This window comes from Cervus canadensis, chromosome 10 (genome assembly GCF_019320065.1).
Source record: "Cervus canadensis isolate Bull #8, Minnesota chromosome 10, ASM1932006v1, whole genome shotgun sequence".
NCBI lineage: Eukaryota > Metazoa > Chordata > Mammalia > Artiodactyla > Cervidae > Cervus > Cervus canadensis.
In genome coordinates this window covers 77311235-77327213 of record NC_057395.1, presented here as the reverse complement: position 1 = coordinate 77327213, position 15979 = coordinate 77311235, and the positions used below count along the sequence as shown (strand labels likewise).

At 48.4% G+C, this 15979-nt stretch overlaps 1 non-coding gene across 1 annotated transcript; it reads left to right on the top strand.

Annotated features, from left to right (window-relative positions):
• The first annotated feature begins 11692 nt into the window (after positions 1-11692).
• LOC122449092 lies at positions 11693-11833 on the top strand. Its single transcript, XR_006271898.1, has one exon. It is a non-coding gene; the product is annotated as a U4 spliceosomal RNA (small nuclear RNA).
• Positions 11834-15979: the final 4146 nt, after the last annotated feature.

The window sequence follows — 15979 nt, the reverse complement described above, 5'->3', positions numbered from 1 at the left end:
GGGTTTCCAGGGTCTGAATATGTCCCTCACCAAAATTCATATGTTAAATCCTAATTCCCAATGTGATGGCATTAGGAGGCGGGGCCAGGGGTGTGAGTAGGTTATGAGGGTGGAGCCCTGGGGAACAGTTGATTCAGTCGTGTCAGACCCTTTTGTGACCCCCTGGACCGTAGCCCGCCAGTCTCCTCTGCCCATGGGATTCTCCAGGCAAGAATACTGGAGTGGGTGGCCATGCCGTCCTCCAGGGGACCTTCCCCAACCCAGGGATCAAACCCGGGTCTCTTCTGTCTCCTGCACTAGCAGGCGGGTTCTTTACCACTCGTGCCAGGACTAGTGCTCTTATAAACGTGACCCAAAGAGCCCTGTTGCCCCTTCCACCACGTGTGGACACGGCGAGAAGACGGCCATCTGTGAACCAGAAAGCGGGCTCTCACCAGACACTGGATCTGCTGGTGCCTTGAACTTGACTCTGCAGCCTTGAGAACTGTGAGAAATAACTGTTATTTAAAGCACCCAGTTATGGCATTTGGTTAATCCTAAACTATGGCTAAACAGAAGGCAAGGAGAGAAAAGGAAGAATGTGCAAAACTAGAGACAGAAAACACCCTGGGGCTTGAGAGCCCTGCAGAGCGGCAGTCCCTGCCCCCTCCAAGTGCACGGCAGGACCCCGGAGACGCAGGGCCCAGCCAAGAACTCCATCCCCGGAGCTGCAGAGCTTCCAGACCAAAGGAGCCACCTCTCCCACCCCGGTAATCAGGAGCGCCCCCTCCAGACACAACTCCCGCTGCTGTCTGAGACGCCCCTCCCAAGCCAGCTTACAGAACCAAGTGAGAAAAAGCCCAAGGCTGACCAAGACGGAGTTCCTAGCAGCCCAACAGAACAGCAGCTCAGAGAAAGCAGAGAGCGCTTAAAAGCACATCGATAACACCAACAAGACACAGGGTTGGGTGCACAGCTGGAGGCAGTGGCTGGGATTCGTGTTTCCAACAAGGGTTAACGGCAGGAGGAGGAGTCTCCAAAATGGGGCGAGTGATACTCGGCTTCCCAAACTCCTTCCCCTTCTGTCTATAGGTCAGACGTCATAATGAGGCCTTGAGGATGACAGGGAACACGATGACGCTGCCAGAGCTAATGGAACACCTGCCGTGTGCCCAGCCCTGCAGGGCATGGTGGAGGAGGCAGGGGGAGGAGAGGTGGCCCCACTCACTCTTAGGGAGCAAAATTAAGCTGCCTAGATGGTGCCCAGACACTGGAGGTGATTTGGCATTTAGATCAAGAGCCTCGAAAAATGTTGTGCCTTTTGGCCTAGTAATTCCCCTTCTGAGAATCGTGATAAGGATTTCATATGAAATGCTGGGGGCTCTTTAGGTAAAAAGTTAAATTATTCATAACTGGGGAGGAGAGGAAAGGAAATACATTGAAGTCCAAGGAATGGAGAATGGACAAGTAAATTACAGTATGTCCATCAGATGAACTATGAGGCAGCCATTAAAAGTGAGGTTTATGTAAAGGTTTCAGTGATGTGAGAATATTTCATGTGAGGGAGCAAAGCAGGATACAGACTTGCACATCTTGAATGTGTGAATAAAATGCGTTAGAAAAATAGCCTAAAGGAAACACAGTAAAATATTGTCTGGAGAAGGGGAGTAGAGAAGGATGACAAACTCGGGGGAAATGATTTTATAACAATCCAAGGTAGCGTGTTTATTTAACTTATATGCAGAGTACATCACGTGAAATGTCATGCTGGATGAAGCACAAGCTGGAATCAAGATTGCTGGGAGAAAAACCAATAGCCTCAGACATGCAGATGACACCACCCTTATGGCAGAAAGCAAAGAGGAACTAAAGAGCCTCTTGATGAAGATGAAAGAAGAGAGTGAAAAAGCTGGCTTAAAATTCAGCTTTCAGAAAACTAAGATCACGGCATCTGGTCCCATCACTTCATGGAATATAGACGGGGAAACAATGGAAACAGTGACAGACTTTCTTTTCTTGGGCTCCAAAATCACTGCAGATGGTGACTGTAGCCATGAAATTAAAAATATGCTTGCTCCTTGGAAGAAAAGCTTGATAAACCTAGACAGTGTATTAAAAAGCAGAGACATTACTTTGCCAACTAAGGTCTGTATGGTCAAAGCTATGATTTTTCCATTAGTCATGTATGGATGTGAGAGTTGGACCATAAAGAAGGCTGAGCCAAGGAATTGATGCTTTCAGATTGTGGTGTTGGAGAAGACTCTTGAGAGTCCCTTGGACTGCCAGATCAAACCAATCAATCCTAAAGGAAATCAACTCTGAGTACTCATTGGAAGGATTGATGCTGAAGCTGAAGCTCCAATACTTTGTCCACCTGATGCAGACAACTCATTGGAAAAGACCCTGATGCTAGGAAAGATTGAAGGTAGGAGGAGAAGGGGGTGGCAGAGGATGAGATGGTTAGATAGCATCACTGACTCCATGGAGATGAGTCTGAGCAAACTCCAGGAGGCGGTGAAGGACAGGAAAGCCTGGTGCTGTAGTCCATGGGGTTGCAAAGAGTCAGACACAGCTTAGCAACTGAACAACAATTGGCAGTTCAGAGAAGATTTCGTTCTGAGTGACTGAACAACAACAAAGGTAGCATGTGAGGTGCAGAGGGGACTTTCCTGTGCATTATTACTTCATTCCTTAGGAGCCCTCCTGGACAGATGAGACTGGAGGGTCGAAATGAGATGACACCATGGTAAAGGTCCTCTCCCAAATTCAGAAATGGGACTCTTGGTTGGTTTCCTACGGCTGTCGTTGTGTTGTTAAAACAACACAGATTTACTGTCTTGTGGTTTTCACAGGTCAGAGGGCCAGGTGAGCTGGACTGGGTCCCCTGCTTGGGGTCTCACAAAGCTAAAATCAAGGTGTACATAGGATTGCATGCCTCACTGAAGGCTCTGGGTGAGAATCCACTTCCAGGTTCGTTCGGGTTGCTGGTGGAATTGAGTTCCTTGTGGTTGTAGGACTGAGGTCCCCATTCCTTCCCGGCTCTCAGCCAGGGCTGGTCTTCTAGTGTGTGCATGTGTGTGTGTGTGTCTGTCTGTCTGTCTGTCTGTCTGTCTGTCTCCCAGCTGTGTCCCACTCTTTGCTACCCCGTAAATTGTAGCCCACCAGGCTCCTCTGTCCATGCCTCAAATCTCGCCGACTTCACCTTCTGCAGCCTCGCTCTGATTCCAGCTGGGGACACTGCTCTGCCTGTAAGGGCTCGAGTGATTAGATCGGACCAACCTGGATAACCTACAGTAATCTCTCTCCATTTTAAGGTCTATAACCTTAACAACTGGAGAAGGAAATGGCAACCCACTCCAGTATTCTTGCCTGGGAAATCCCATGGACATAGGAACCTGGTGAGCTACACTCACCAGGTTGTAAAGAGCCTTAGTGACAGATCACCAACCTTAGTAACATCAGCCAAATTCCTTTTGCTTTGTAATGTAACCCACTGACAGGCTCCAGGGATTAGGGCATGGTTTCCTTTGCAGGGCCATTCTGCCTCAAACAGACCCCAAGACTCTTTCCTCCTAATCACTTCTTGACTTGACTTCTTGATCCCCTGACACCACACATCAGAATGGGCCTCCAATTCTGCATCCAACCCAGAGGAGTCCCAGTTGACCCCACCTCCAGATGTTGCCAGGTAACTTAACTGGCCCAGGGCTGGAACACACCCACCAACGTCAGCTGTCTGAGTTCGGGGCGGTGCAGAGGTGTCTGACTGTCCTCTCCCCAGGAAAACTGCATTCAGAGAGAGTTTCAATGGTTTTTTATGCAGCCATCACCGAGTGGGCTGCAGCTACTGAAATAAAACATTAATCATGCAGCTGTAAAAAAAATGTGAGAAAGAAGAAGGAGGGCCATTTCATTTGCTGCCCTCACCTCTCTGCCAAACCCTCCCAGCTCGGACGAACACTCTTCATGTGTGATCCCCAGAGGCACCTGGGAAGCCGTTTCGGAGAAAGGCTGACTCTCAGCCCTCACCTCAGGCCTGCTGGCTCAGAGTCTCCGAGCACGATGGCTCTGGAATCTGGATGTTAGCTGTGTCCGCCCCTTCACCCAGGTGATCCTTATGCACCTATTTAAAGCAGCAGAGATGTGAATGGACCTAGAGAGTGCCATACAGACTGAAGTCAGTCAGAAAAACAAATACCATATATTAATGCATATATATAGAATCCAGAAAAATGGTATAGATGGTCTTATTTGCAGGGCAGGACTAGAGACACAGACATAGAGAACAACCATACGGACACTAAGGGGGGGAAGGGGTGGGGGGAAGAATTGGGAGATTGGGATCAATACGTTTACACTGTTGATGCCATGTGCAAAATAGAGAACCTACTTGACGCACTGCTGACCTGAACAGGAAGGAAATCAAAGAAAGTGGGGGCAGATGTGCACGCAGAGCCGACTCATCCTGCTGTACAGTGGAGACTAACACAACTGTGTAAAGCAACTATACTCCAATAAAAATTATTTTTAAAAATAGACAAAGATGTTTTTTAAAAGCCACCACGCCAGGAAGGCAAGCACTGTTCTCAAAGTGCTGTTCTTATGATGTTACAAGATGAATAAGTTGCTTTCATGTGAATGTTTTCACTGATAGTCTACCAAATAAATCACAGCATGGCTAAAAAAATAACAAATAAAGCAATGGTCTCCGACTTTAAATCCTGAAGGTGATAAATGAGAGAAGCTTACATGCCTTGGGTGAGGGGGATCACAGAGTCCTGGACTCTCCCCTGAACTCTGAAACTAGTAACACATCAAGAGGACGCCCTTGGGAAGCAATAGCCAAAAAGCAGGATTATGAGGGAAGAAAAAGGCTAGTGATACAAAGCGAGACAAATAGGGTACAGCTGAGTAGAGTCCTGGGCTCAGGACTAGTGGAAGGATGGATAGGCCTGTCCGAGGGGCAGTGATGTCTCTTTGCAGCTGGCTTAGAGGATGTGCCTCCATCAGAGTTACAGGGAGGTCTGTAACTTCAGTGCCCAGGTCGAGGGTGGGGCAGACCTGGGTTCACCAAGCTCATCAGCTGTCTTACACTGGGAAATAACACGGGGGTTGTTTCCTTACCCATAAGAAAGGATAATAATAGTCCTTTCTTCATTCATAGGGCTCCTGGGTAAATTAGGGTGGTTTTTCATATAAACCTGTTTAACTTTCAAGCACTTACATCAATTAAGAATACTTCTGGCTGCAAGTAACAGAAAACCCATGATCCAAAACTCAGAGGTTGGTTCTTATTGGCTATAGTTCAACAGCTCAACCACATCAAGACGGCGGTCTTTGTGGTTCTCCAGGCAGGGCTTCTCAAACCCTAACACACACACACACATATCACCAGGAGAGCCTATTAAAACATACGTTTTGATTCAGTAGATCTGGAGTAGAGTCTAAGATTCTGCATTTCTAACAACCTGCTCCTCAGACCACACTTTGAATAACAAGACACTTGGCTTTTCGCTCATGGTTACAAAATGACTGCTTCAACTCCAGCCATCACATTTGTAGGCAAGGCACAAAAAGGCATGATGGAAGTGCTTGTCACCCATATCTACTTCTTTCATTTAAGAAAACGAAGCTTCTTCATGAGCCAGCAGAATAGACATCCACATAGGATTCATTGGTCTCAAATGGGTCTCACAGCCAGCCACGGCTTCATAGGAAGATGGGAAAATAAGAAACTGGATTGTTAAAGTTTAAGCCTTAAACCAAGCACAACTCATCCAGAACTGGGCACCCTGCCACCCAGCATAACATCCATTGTGCTCAGCAAGGAAGGAGCGGATGGATGTTGGGAAGCAGACAACGGCCGAGCAGCACTCCACACTGCTTGGTATGTGAATACAGCACTTACCACACAGTGAGCGCCCTCCAAACGGTGGCAGTTTTCTCACCTGCATCTCATCAGCGTGTATTGAGCAAAACGGAGGCAGGTTCCCTTCCACACCCCGTCACCCAGACCCCAAACAACCCCACCCAGAGTGGGGGCGGGCAGCCTTCCCAGGGCACAGCGCTCCTGGTTCCCTGAAGCGGGCATCCTGAGCTGGGCAGAGTATCCAGGTCCCTGGGAATGGACTTTGCACGCACGGATACATAGGCATCCTGGGAACCGGCGGGTGCAGAGGTACATCCAGGACTAAACGGCCAGGTGGCCTCCCCTGCTTTGGAGACCACAGCCGCCCAAGGGGACGGGTTTCCAACTTCATCCTCAACCCCAGCCTGAGACTCATCAAAAGGCAACGAGGCCCTCATGACTGTTTCAAAGGAGAGGCAGCTGCCTTCTTCCGAGTTCTGCAGAACAAGTAATGCCCAGCAGATGCGCTTTGTGAATTTCAATGAGCAAGCCCCTCTTGGAAAAGCTGCCTTCCTTCTCCAGGGTCAAAAAAGAGGATGCCCCGGAGAACCTGGAAGTTCTGAAAACTGACCTTCACCTGCCAGCTTCTTAAGGGAACATACAGGGCAGAGGTCACCTCCCGGAGCGGCCCTCCTGACCTTCCAAGGCCAGTGTCCGGCAGCCTGGCCGATTCCCACTTCCCCGCCACTCGTCTCGGTTCCGTTTGTAACAGAGCCGGGTCACTTTATCCCAGTCACAAAGTTTAGTTTGCAGAGAAAATCAGAGGAGCTGGAAGGCGGGTTCTGCAAGTTCAACCTGCAGCCATCTAACCGTGTGTGTGGCTTTGTGTTTAGACCTGGTTACTAAGCTATTAATATCATCAGTGCTGGAGTTTTTCAAAAATAAAATGTTTAAAAGCCCTCCCTCAGGAGGCAGCTGTGGGGCATAAAAAAACTTCAACCAGATTCCAGATCCGAAGGTCTGAGTTTAAATGCTGGGTTTTTTCCACTTTGCAGTTTGGTCGTGAAGCTGAGCCAGTTTTGCTGACTTCACCTGTTTGGATATTGGTGATGGGAAGAGCTGTAATGACAATAACCAACATTTAAGACAGTACTTAGGAGGCACTGTTCTAATTGATTATAAACATTAACTCGTTTTGCAACAACTATGAGGTAGCTATATATCATTATCATCCAAGTTTTTCAGATGTGATATGGGGGCACAGAGAGATTAACTAACTTGTCCAAGGTCACACAGCTGATAAGTGGTAGAGTTAAGATTCCAACCCAGCGGCAAAGAATCTACAAAAAAAAAAAAAAAAAAAGGAGTGTATACATGTATGTATAACTGATTCCCATCACTAGACATCTGAAACTGACACAACATTATACATCAACTATGCGCTAAGTCGCTTCAGTCATGTCCGACCCTTTGTGACCTTATGGACTGTAGTCCCTGCCAGACTCCTCTGTTCAAGGCATTCTCCAGGCAAGAATACTGGAGTGGGTTGCCATGCCCTGCTCCAGGGGATTTTCCCGACCCAGGGATCGAACACGTGTCTCCTGCATTGGCAGGCGGACTCTTTACCACTAGCACCACCTGGGAAGCCCACATCAATCATAACATCAACTAATACCCCAACAAATTTTTTTTAAAAGATTCCAACCCTGGCACTTTGGCCCTTCTGCCCAAGCTTATTTCCACTCCGCACCAGGACACTTGGAAACCTAGAAACTGACCCTCATTATCAGGTATCACGATCCCCATCTTACACAGAAAGGCTATGTGACTTGCCCCAAGATGCAGAGGCCGCCCGCCTTCTGAACCCAGGGAACCCAGGAGGCCAGCTCCTCTCTGAACCCCATCCTCCCTGCCCTTCTGTATCCCACCCCTCACAAAGGCCTCGCCATGGAGCCATCCGTCCCCAGCCTTCGGGGACCCCACGCACACCGAGCACTGTCCCTGTGGCCGATGACCTCAAACCAGAAGCACAAGCATCCATCCAGCTCACTGGCAGGGAAACCATCTAAGCATCTTGCTATTTTGGTTTCTGCCAAGCCACAGGGGTGTTGCAAAGAACCATTTCTTCTTTTTTCTTTCTTCTTTGCATTTAATAATACATAATCACCCTTCTTCAATCATCCTGGGGGAAATGTGTGCTTGCCAATCTAACATTGAGGCTTAAAAAAAAAAAACAAAAAGGGAAGGGGGAAGGGGTGACATGTATTTTCAATGCCCAGAAAGAGATTTCCGTGGTCCCTGAAGGGGAGAGTGAGCAGAGATGGATACTGTGTCTGTGCTCCTCATGAACGCCTGTAATGAATAAAGATATGCGGCAAGGGGCGGGGTGGGGAACAAACAGCCACGTAACTGCTCTTCACCCACTCGAGGAAGCGCTGGCCTAAGCAGCAGCCTTGGACACCTAGTTAATCCATGCCAGTGGGCACAGAGGCTTTAGTGCCAAACTCACAGCTCCAGCTGCTGTGAACCAACATGTCCACTGCTGTCCCGGTCCTTGTTCTGAAATAGTGAACGTATACAATATCCACAGGAGGAGGGGGAAAACACACCAAACAAGTATTCCCCGGGGGTCTTAGCGGGTAAATCTGACGGAGGCTGGCCCACACAGCTGAATTTCAATTGAAGGAGGTTTTTTTGTTTTGTTTTTGTTTTTAAAGGGAGTGGGGCAATGGGAGATTTACAAAGATGAAGGAAGAGAAAACTGCCCATACAATGTAAGTTACAAAACAAGATTAATGATACATAAACCTATGTAGGAACTCTATTCTAGAAGCATCACACAATGATGAGGAGAATTAAGTGAGAAAATATAGAAACCACATTCTGCATATACCCGGCTGAGCGTTAACCATTTCTACCATCACTATGCCACCCAGCTAGCTAAGACAAACACTTATTGTTACAGTGTAATCAAGTGATTAGAACATGAGAAACGCTGGGCTGGAAGAAGCACAAACTAGAATCAAAATTGCCAGGAGAAATATCAATAACCTCAGATATGCAGATGACACCACACTTACGGCAGAAAGTGAAGAAGAACTAAAGAGCCTCTTGATGAAAGTGAAAGAGGAGAGTGAGAAAGTTGGCTTAAAGCTCAACATTCAGTGCTGGGGTCCAGCCCCAGCAGGATCCAGGGGAACCCTCAGGATGAACGGCGTCGGCGAATGAGAGAGACAGTGAGACAAAGCTCGGGGCTGAGTCTGGAGTTTATTTTCGCACGGCCCCTTTATATCTGTAACAACATCTTTGGGGGAAGTGCACATCGCTTACACACAGGGCATCTCAAAACATTACAGCAACTTGACCTTCAACAGAAACAGGACGTCACCCACATACTTTTCGTTCACAAGGGTCTTTCTTATCATTTGGCCTTCAGGCCTGCTAACATTTTATGGCTTGCACCTGGTGTGACTTAAGCAACTTCAGTAGCCGACCCTGTTTTTCTTATAATTAATCTATTTTCTTTCTAATAAGCGTCATCTCTATGGGAACTAGATAGGATTACATTTTTACAGAACAAAAATGCGAAGGACTGCAGAAACAGCAGATATGGCACAAAACAGGCTCTTAGTCTAAAAGTTAACCACCTGCAAGAAGTTGCCAGCTAATCTCTATCTAAACTATTTTCTATTAAGCACATTTGTGGCTATCATATTTGTGGAGCTTTTCTCACCCCGTGAAGGGGCCTATGCTTAATAGTTTCTTTTGTTAGCGTACTGTGCTTAGGATGTTTAGAACAATCAAGAGCATTTTTTGCAATGAGAGCACATATTTATCACACAAGCCAGAATGCCAGCAAAAGGGTTTGAATTGAAGCATTTCCTTCATCCCTGGCCCCTTCATAGGGTACCAGCGTCCAGGAGATTTATTAATTAGGGTTTTAAGTTGGTCTTTATTCAGTGAAAGAGGAGCAGGAGAGCTTTCGGCAGGCAACACAAGAATCCGCAGCAGGGTAAACAAGAACAACAGCAGAAAAGGGGGGAGGATACAGGGTGGGGTAGAGGCCGAGGCCAACCTGGAGGGTCCCTTATCCTAGACGGCCTTGCCTGTCAGGTTTTTTTCCTCGTGACCTCGTCATGGATGGGGTCCCGGACGGCCTTGCCTGCCCGGTATTTTCTTCACGACCTTGTCACAGGCGGGACCTCCCATAACGGCTCCGGGCAATTCAGAAAACGAAGATCATGGCATCCGGTCCCATCAATTCATGGCAAATAGATGCGGAAACAGTGGAAACAGTGGCTGACTTTATTTTGGAGGGCTCCAAAATCATTGCAGATGGTGACTGCAGCCATGAAATTAAAAGATGCTTACTCCTTGAAAGGAAAGTTATGACCAACCTAGACAGCATATTAAAAAGCAGAGACATTACTTTGCCATCAAAGGTCCATCTAGTCCAGGCTATGGTTTTTCCAGTGGTCATGTATGGATGTGAGAGTTGAACTATAAAGAAAGCTGAGCACCAAAGAATTGATGCTTTTGAACTGTGGTGCTGGAGAAGACTCTTGAGAGTCCCTTGGACTGCAAGGAGATCCAACCAGTCCATCCTAAAGGAGATCAGTCCTGGGTGTTCATTGGAAGGACTGATGCTGAAGCTGAAAATGCAATACTTTGGCCACTTGATGTGAAGAGCTGACTCATTTGAAAAGACCCTGATGCTGGGAAAGATTGAGGGCAGGAGGAGAAGGGGACGACAGAGGATGAGGTGGTTGGATGGCATCACCGACTCAATGGACAGGATGTGGGGTAAACTCTGGGAGTTGGTGACGGGACAGGGAGGCCTGGCGTGCTGCGGTTCATGGGGTCGCAAAAGAGTCAGACAGAACTGAGCTACTGAGCACGCATGCAAAGAGCTTCCCTGAACCACACTCAATCTCTCGGCACAAAGGGTTAACTCCCAAAGCCTGCACTTTGATTCTTGGTTTGATCAATACTATGCCACCAAGGAGGGAAAATAAAACAGTTACACCCAGCTCACAGAAGACTACTCATAAATTCCTTAAGACTTTGATCTTTTAACTTTTTTTTTTTTTTTAAGTACTCTCTCTCTCCTCCAGCCTCAGGAATGATGGCTAATTTTGTAGAGTGCCTATGCCATGCTGAGTAGTCTCCTAAGGACTTAATGCTGCTGCTGCTGCTGCTGCTGCTAAGTCACTTCAGTCGTGTCCGACTCTGTGCGACCCCATAGACGGCAGCCCACCAGGCTCCCCCGTCCCTGGGATTCTCCAGGCAAGAACACTGGAGCGGGTTGCCATTTCCTTCTCCAGCACATGAAAGTGAAAAGTGAAAGTGAAGTCGCTCAGTTGTGTCTGACTCTTAGCAACCCCATGGACTGCAGCCCACCAGGCTCCTCCGTCCACGGGATTTTCCAGGCAAGAGTACTGGAGTGGGATGCCATTGCCTTCTCTGTAAGGACCTAAGAAACATACCTTAAGCCTCACAGCACACCTGTGACAAAGACGAACTCGTCCTCCCATCCCCATTTACCACTGTGAGCACTGAAGCACACACGTGGTCACTGGAGGAGGTCCACAGCCGGCAAGCTGCAGAGATGGGATCTGAGCCCAGGCAGTCCAGCCCCAGACGGCAGGGGCGTAACCACTACACCTCACTGCCTCTCAGAGCCACAAACAAATTCTCATTTCAGGAAACAGGCGCTAGTGACGTCCCCCCAGTGATGCCTGCATCTCAGCCATCCCCTCCACGTTCAGTGCCCGCTTCCTACCAAACTGATTCCTTTTTCTTCCTTGTTTTCATTATGATACTTGTTTTCCCTGATTTTTTAAGAGGATAAAAAAAATTAATCCCAGCTTTGTGCAGTGGCAGTATCGTAGCCAATGAGGTTTATCCGAGGCGCGATTATTGCTAATTGAAAACTTTTCCCAATACCCCGCCATGACGACTTGAAATATAGTCGGCATTGGCAATTTTTGACAGTCTCTACGGAGACTGAATAAAAAAAAAAAAAAATTAATCCTGAATGAAACCAAGTTTAGTTGCAAATAAAACTGAATTGTCCACAATGGAAAGCATGTAATTAGAGAATGCTAGTCTCTGGGTGGTTTTCCACCCCTCTCCCCCAACCCCAAAATACACTAACATTTGCAAAAGAGAATCCATCTTTACCTAAAAGTATAATTAAGCGGCTGCCGGCGGTTACCTTGGTGACATTAAAAAAAAAAAAATCCTCCACTACAGCTCCCCATACTGGATAATACAAACTCGGCAAGCAAATAAGTCAACAGGTTGTCCAGGAAACTGTTTCCTTGACAACCAGGAAGATGGAGGGGGACGCAGAGTTGGGGGAAATGTCAGAGCAGCAATGCCATATTAAAGAAGCAAAAGCCCCTTTGGCGTGGCTGAGTTCCCCAACTGTACCAAGCAGCAGAGCAGAGAACAAAAATGGCTCTTTGTTCCATGAGGAAGGCAGCTGGGAGGAATGTCGAAACTCACATCTCAGCGATCGGATGAATTTCCACTTGAGGGTATGGGACGCGGGAGACGGGGGCTGCAGACCCTTCTAACTTAGAGAGAAACTCCCTTCATTCTCTCTCTCACCAACACGCGCTGAGCACCAGCCAGGCACCAGCAAGCGCACAGGTCCCGGCTCCAGCCTGGGGTGGTTTTCCACGCTTTGAAACCTTGGCCCACTGGGCCAAGACTTCAGGAGATGACAAATAAGTTGTAGGACCAAATTTTGGAATTTTAACGTCTGGGTTTCTCCTTGTTCGTTCTTCCTGTTCCCCCCGACCCCCACTTCTAAGCAAGGCCAGTTCTGTGCTTCCTCGTCTGCGCTTGAGGGGAGAAGGGAGCTCGGGGGGTTGCAGGAGAGTGAAAGAAAGAAGGGTCTGCACGAGGCTCTTACCACCGGCCTTGCTTTAAAGGACAAACAGCTTGTGGATGGGATTCAGACCCGGAAAATATGGGCAGGACAAGAGTCCCCCGGAGGAATGCAAGAGGGGAGCAGGAGAGAGGACCTTAGGGCCTGAGAAGATTTCTTGAGACTGTGAGCCTTCGACAGAGCGGGGGTCTTAGCTACGCTGCATGTGGGTGGGAGTATGTCGTACCCTTGGAAAGGAATGGTCACAGGGTCCGAGTCTGACCACGAGAAGCCTGAAGGAGGGAGCAGACCTGGGGCTGGTTGAGCTAACACGTGTGGACACATGATCAGGAGCCTGCCCAGGGCTTCGGGGCTTGATTAGGCCCCCAAAGCTTTCTCCACCCTGGGGATGAAGCTGGGGGTGGTTCAGAGAGCCCCAAGAATCAGCAAAATATCAGGGCTGGAAATAAAAATATTTTTAAATAAAGAAACGCTCTATTTCTTGCCTCTTAAGTCCATGGATAGAGAGCTATACTTGCCAAGTGTCATTTTCAACGCTGCATTTTCCACACTACTGGAAAGTTCCTGCAGCTGAATTCTGCAGAGAAAAGAAGAAAGGAATAAAGGGCACTCCAGAGGCATCTAGACCTGAAGTCTCAAATCTATTTTCCCTTCCACAAAACGTCTTTCACCTCTGGTTAGCCTCACCAAATGCTTTGCCTTGTTGCATGTCCAAATGTGCTTTTAATCAAATTATTCTCTTATCATAAACGAGAGGGTAATGCCGTAGTACTAATCATCAGAGGGTGGACAGGAAACACAAGAGTCTCCTCGCTCCGAAACCTAGTTGATTCTGACAAAAAGGCAAAACTGACCTGAGTCTACAGGCCTGTCATCAGCACGTGCAGCAGTGATAACTCAGTTCTGCCTCACACTTTCACAACAGGCCATCTGTTTGCTCATTACTACTAGTCCTGTGCTGCAGACGCCCATTTTACAGATGAGAAAACAAAGGCACGGGAAAAGCAGACTTACCCGGGGTACCCACAGCCAGTTGGGTCGTGGTGCCAACAGCCAAGGCCAACTCTTCGGATCCCGTCTCCAACACCATCCCTGCCCTGTGCTCACCGCTCGCCTTCCCCCTGGGTTGGCTGCACTCCTGTGTCCTGACTCCTCCTTCCCCTACTGTTTTCCTTCTATTTTTTGGTGTCCCCTCAAACAAACTTCAGCGGTTCTCAACTGCAGGTGACCCCGTCCCCCCCTCAGGGGACATTTGATAACGTCTGAAGAATTTGTGGTTGTTATTCCAGACGGAGGTGCTTCTGGAACAGAGGCCAGGGATGCTGTCAACACCTTACAGTAGCTAGGACAGCCCTGCGCAGCCCAGGATTACCGACCCCGAATGTCACCGGTGCTGAGGGTGAGGACCTGCCGTCCGGGAAGATAGAAGCGTTTGCATGAGGAACGCGCGTGCACTCGCACCTGCCATGGAGCAAGCTATGATCACTTGGGTTCAAGATGTTCACAACACGGCTGCAGTTTGGGAAGCCCGGGTTACTTTCAATAAGGAGAGAAGAAAAACCACTCCGTGTACTCAGGCATTCTGCTTCCGAAGCTTATTCACTCACCAAGTCATCATGAGCACTTCCCAGGTGGCACAGGGGTAAAGAATCCGCCTGCCAATGCAGGAGACTTCAGGAGACATGGGTTCGATCCCTGGGTCAGGAAGATCCCCTGGAGGAGGAAATGGCAACCCACTCCAGAATCTTGCCTGGGGGATCCCATGGACAGAGGAGCCGGGCCGGCTACGACGCAAAGGGTCATAAAGGGTTGGACGAGACTGAGCACGCGTGCGCGCAAGTAGCCACTGACTTCCTTCCCCAGGGAGGGGCCTGCAGTCCACAGGGGAAGCAGCGCTCTGTGGACAAGGCCAAGCGCCGGCCTTTAAGTCTAAACGTGCAATCTCAGATACAATACTCAAGGGCACTGGGGTGAGGGTCCCAGGAGACCTTTCGTGAGTCTTGAGGGGGGCCTACCACTGGGGCTTTTTCTAGCTGAGGGAGGGACTGGACTTTGCTGAAATTCTTTCTCCCCAAATGCCAAATGGATTCACTGTTAAAAGAGAAAAAAAGCATCCAGGAAATACAAATACACCCACAGGGCACTGCTAACAAATCGAAGAATCTCAAGCCTCAAAAACAACCAAGGATAAATTATTTTGCTCAACCACCTTTTTTTTTCCTTTACACCCGTCACCACAGAACAAAGAAAAGGTCTGGAAGGTGAAGGAGAGGAACAGGATTTGCATATTTAACAGCCCCAAGGAAGGTGAAACTAACAGAAGCAGAGATTATCACAGGAGAAGTGTAATACAGAGAGGCATTGGGGGGGGGGGGGACTGTTCAGCTTCTAAATAACAAGAGCTAAAAATACCCCGCCACATGTCATTTACAAATTCAAAGGGTGTTTAGACAATACTATGATCAGACTGCAATTGATCTATATTTTCCCCCCAGTGACTGAACACAGCCTGATTTTTAAGTACCAAGCAGCTGCCTCCAGGTTGGTCTGGAAAAAGTACTCCTAAGTTTCTATTTTTGATTGACACAGTAGGGGGTCCCAATCACTGCTCCTTCATCCTGGCGCCTAAAATCAGATGTCAGTGGCAGAGGAGAGGGAGCAGCCGAAAGGAGGCAGCGGGAATACCGGAAGAGAGGAAAAGCTTTAACAAAAGAGGCTTCTCATCAGAGGCGAAGACAGCCCGGAGGCCTGCCTATACCTAAACCTGCTTTCTCCCCAGACCAAAGAAGATTGGGGTGGTAGGGGGAACGGGGTGGGGGGAATGACAAGGCAATAAAATGAGAACAGCCTGTGGCCCTGGAAATAATTAAATATTCCCCATTCACAACGGCAGGGAGGGGGGCTAAACAGCTCAGTATAATCAGGTGAAGCTTTCTGGGACCTGGGATGTGAGCGTGAACCCCCTCCCCTCCCCACCCAGCCTCCCCCTCCCTTACTCACCCAGCCCCCGCTCCCCTCCCCTCCTCACCCCAGCACCCTCTCCCCGCCCACACACATATTCCCCTGAACCCAGTTGGCTGGAGGGAAGGTGGTTTCTGCAGAAGCCCAGAGATACATCCAGTGTCTTTGAGTATTCTTGGGGAGAAGGGGCATCGGGTTTTCTTTTCAGGGGAGTGGAAATGTTCTAAAATTAGATCATCCTGATGGTTGCACAACTCTGTGAATATACCGAAAATTCAGTTGCAAACTTTAAA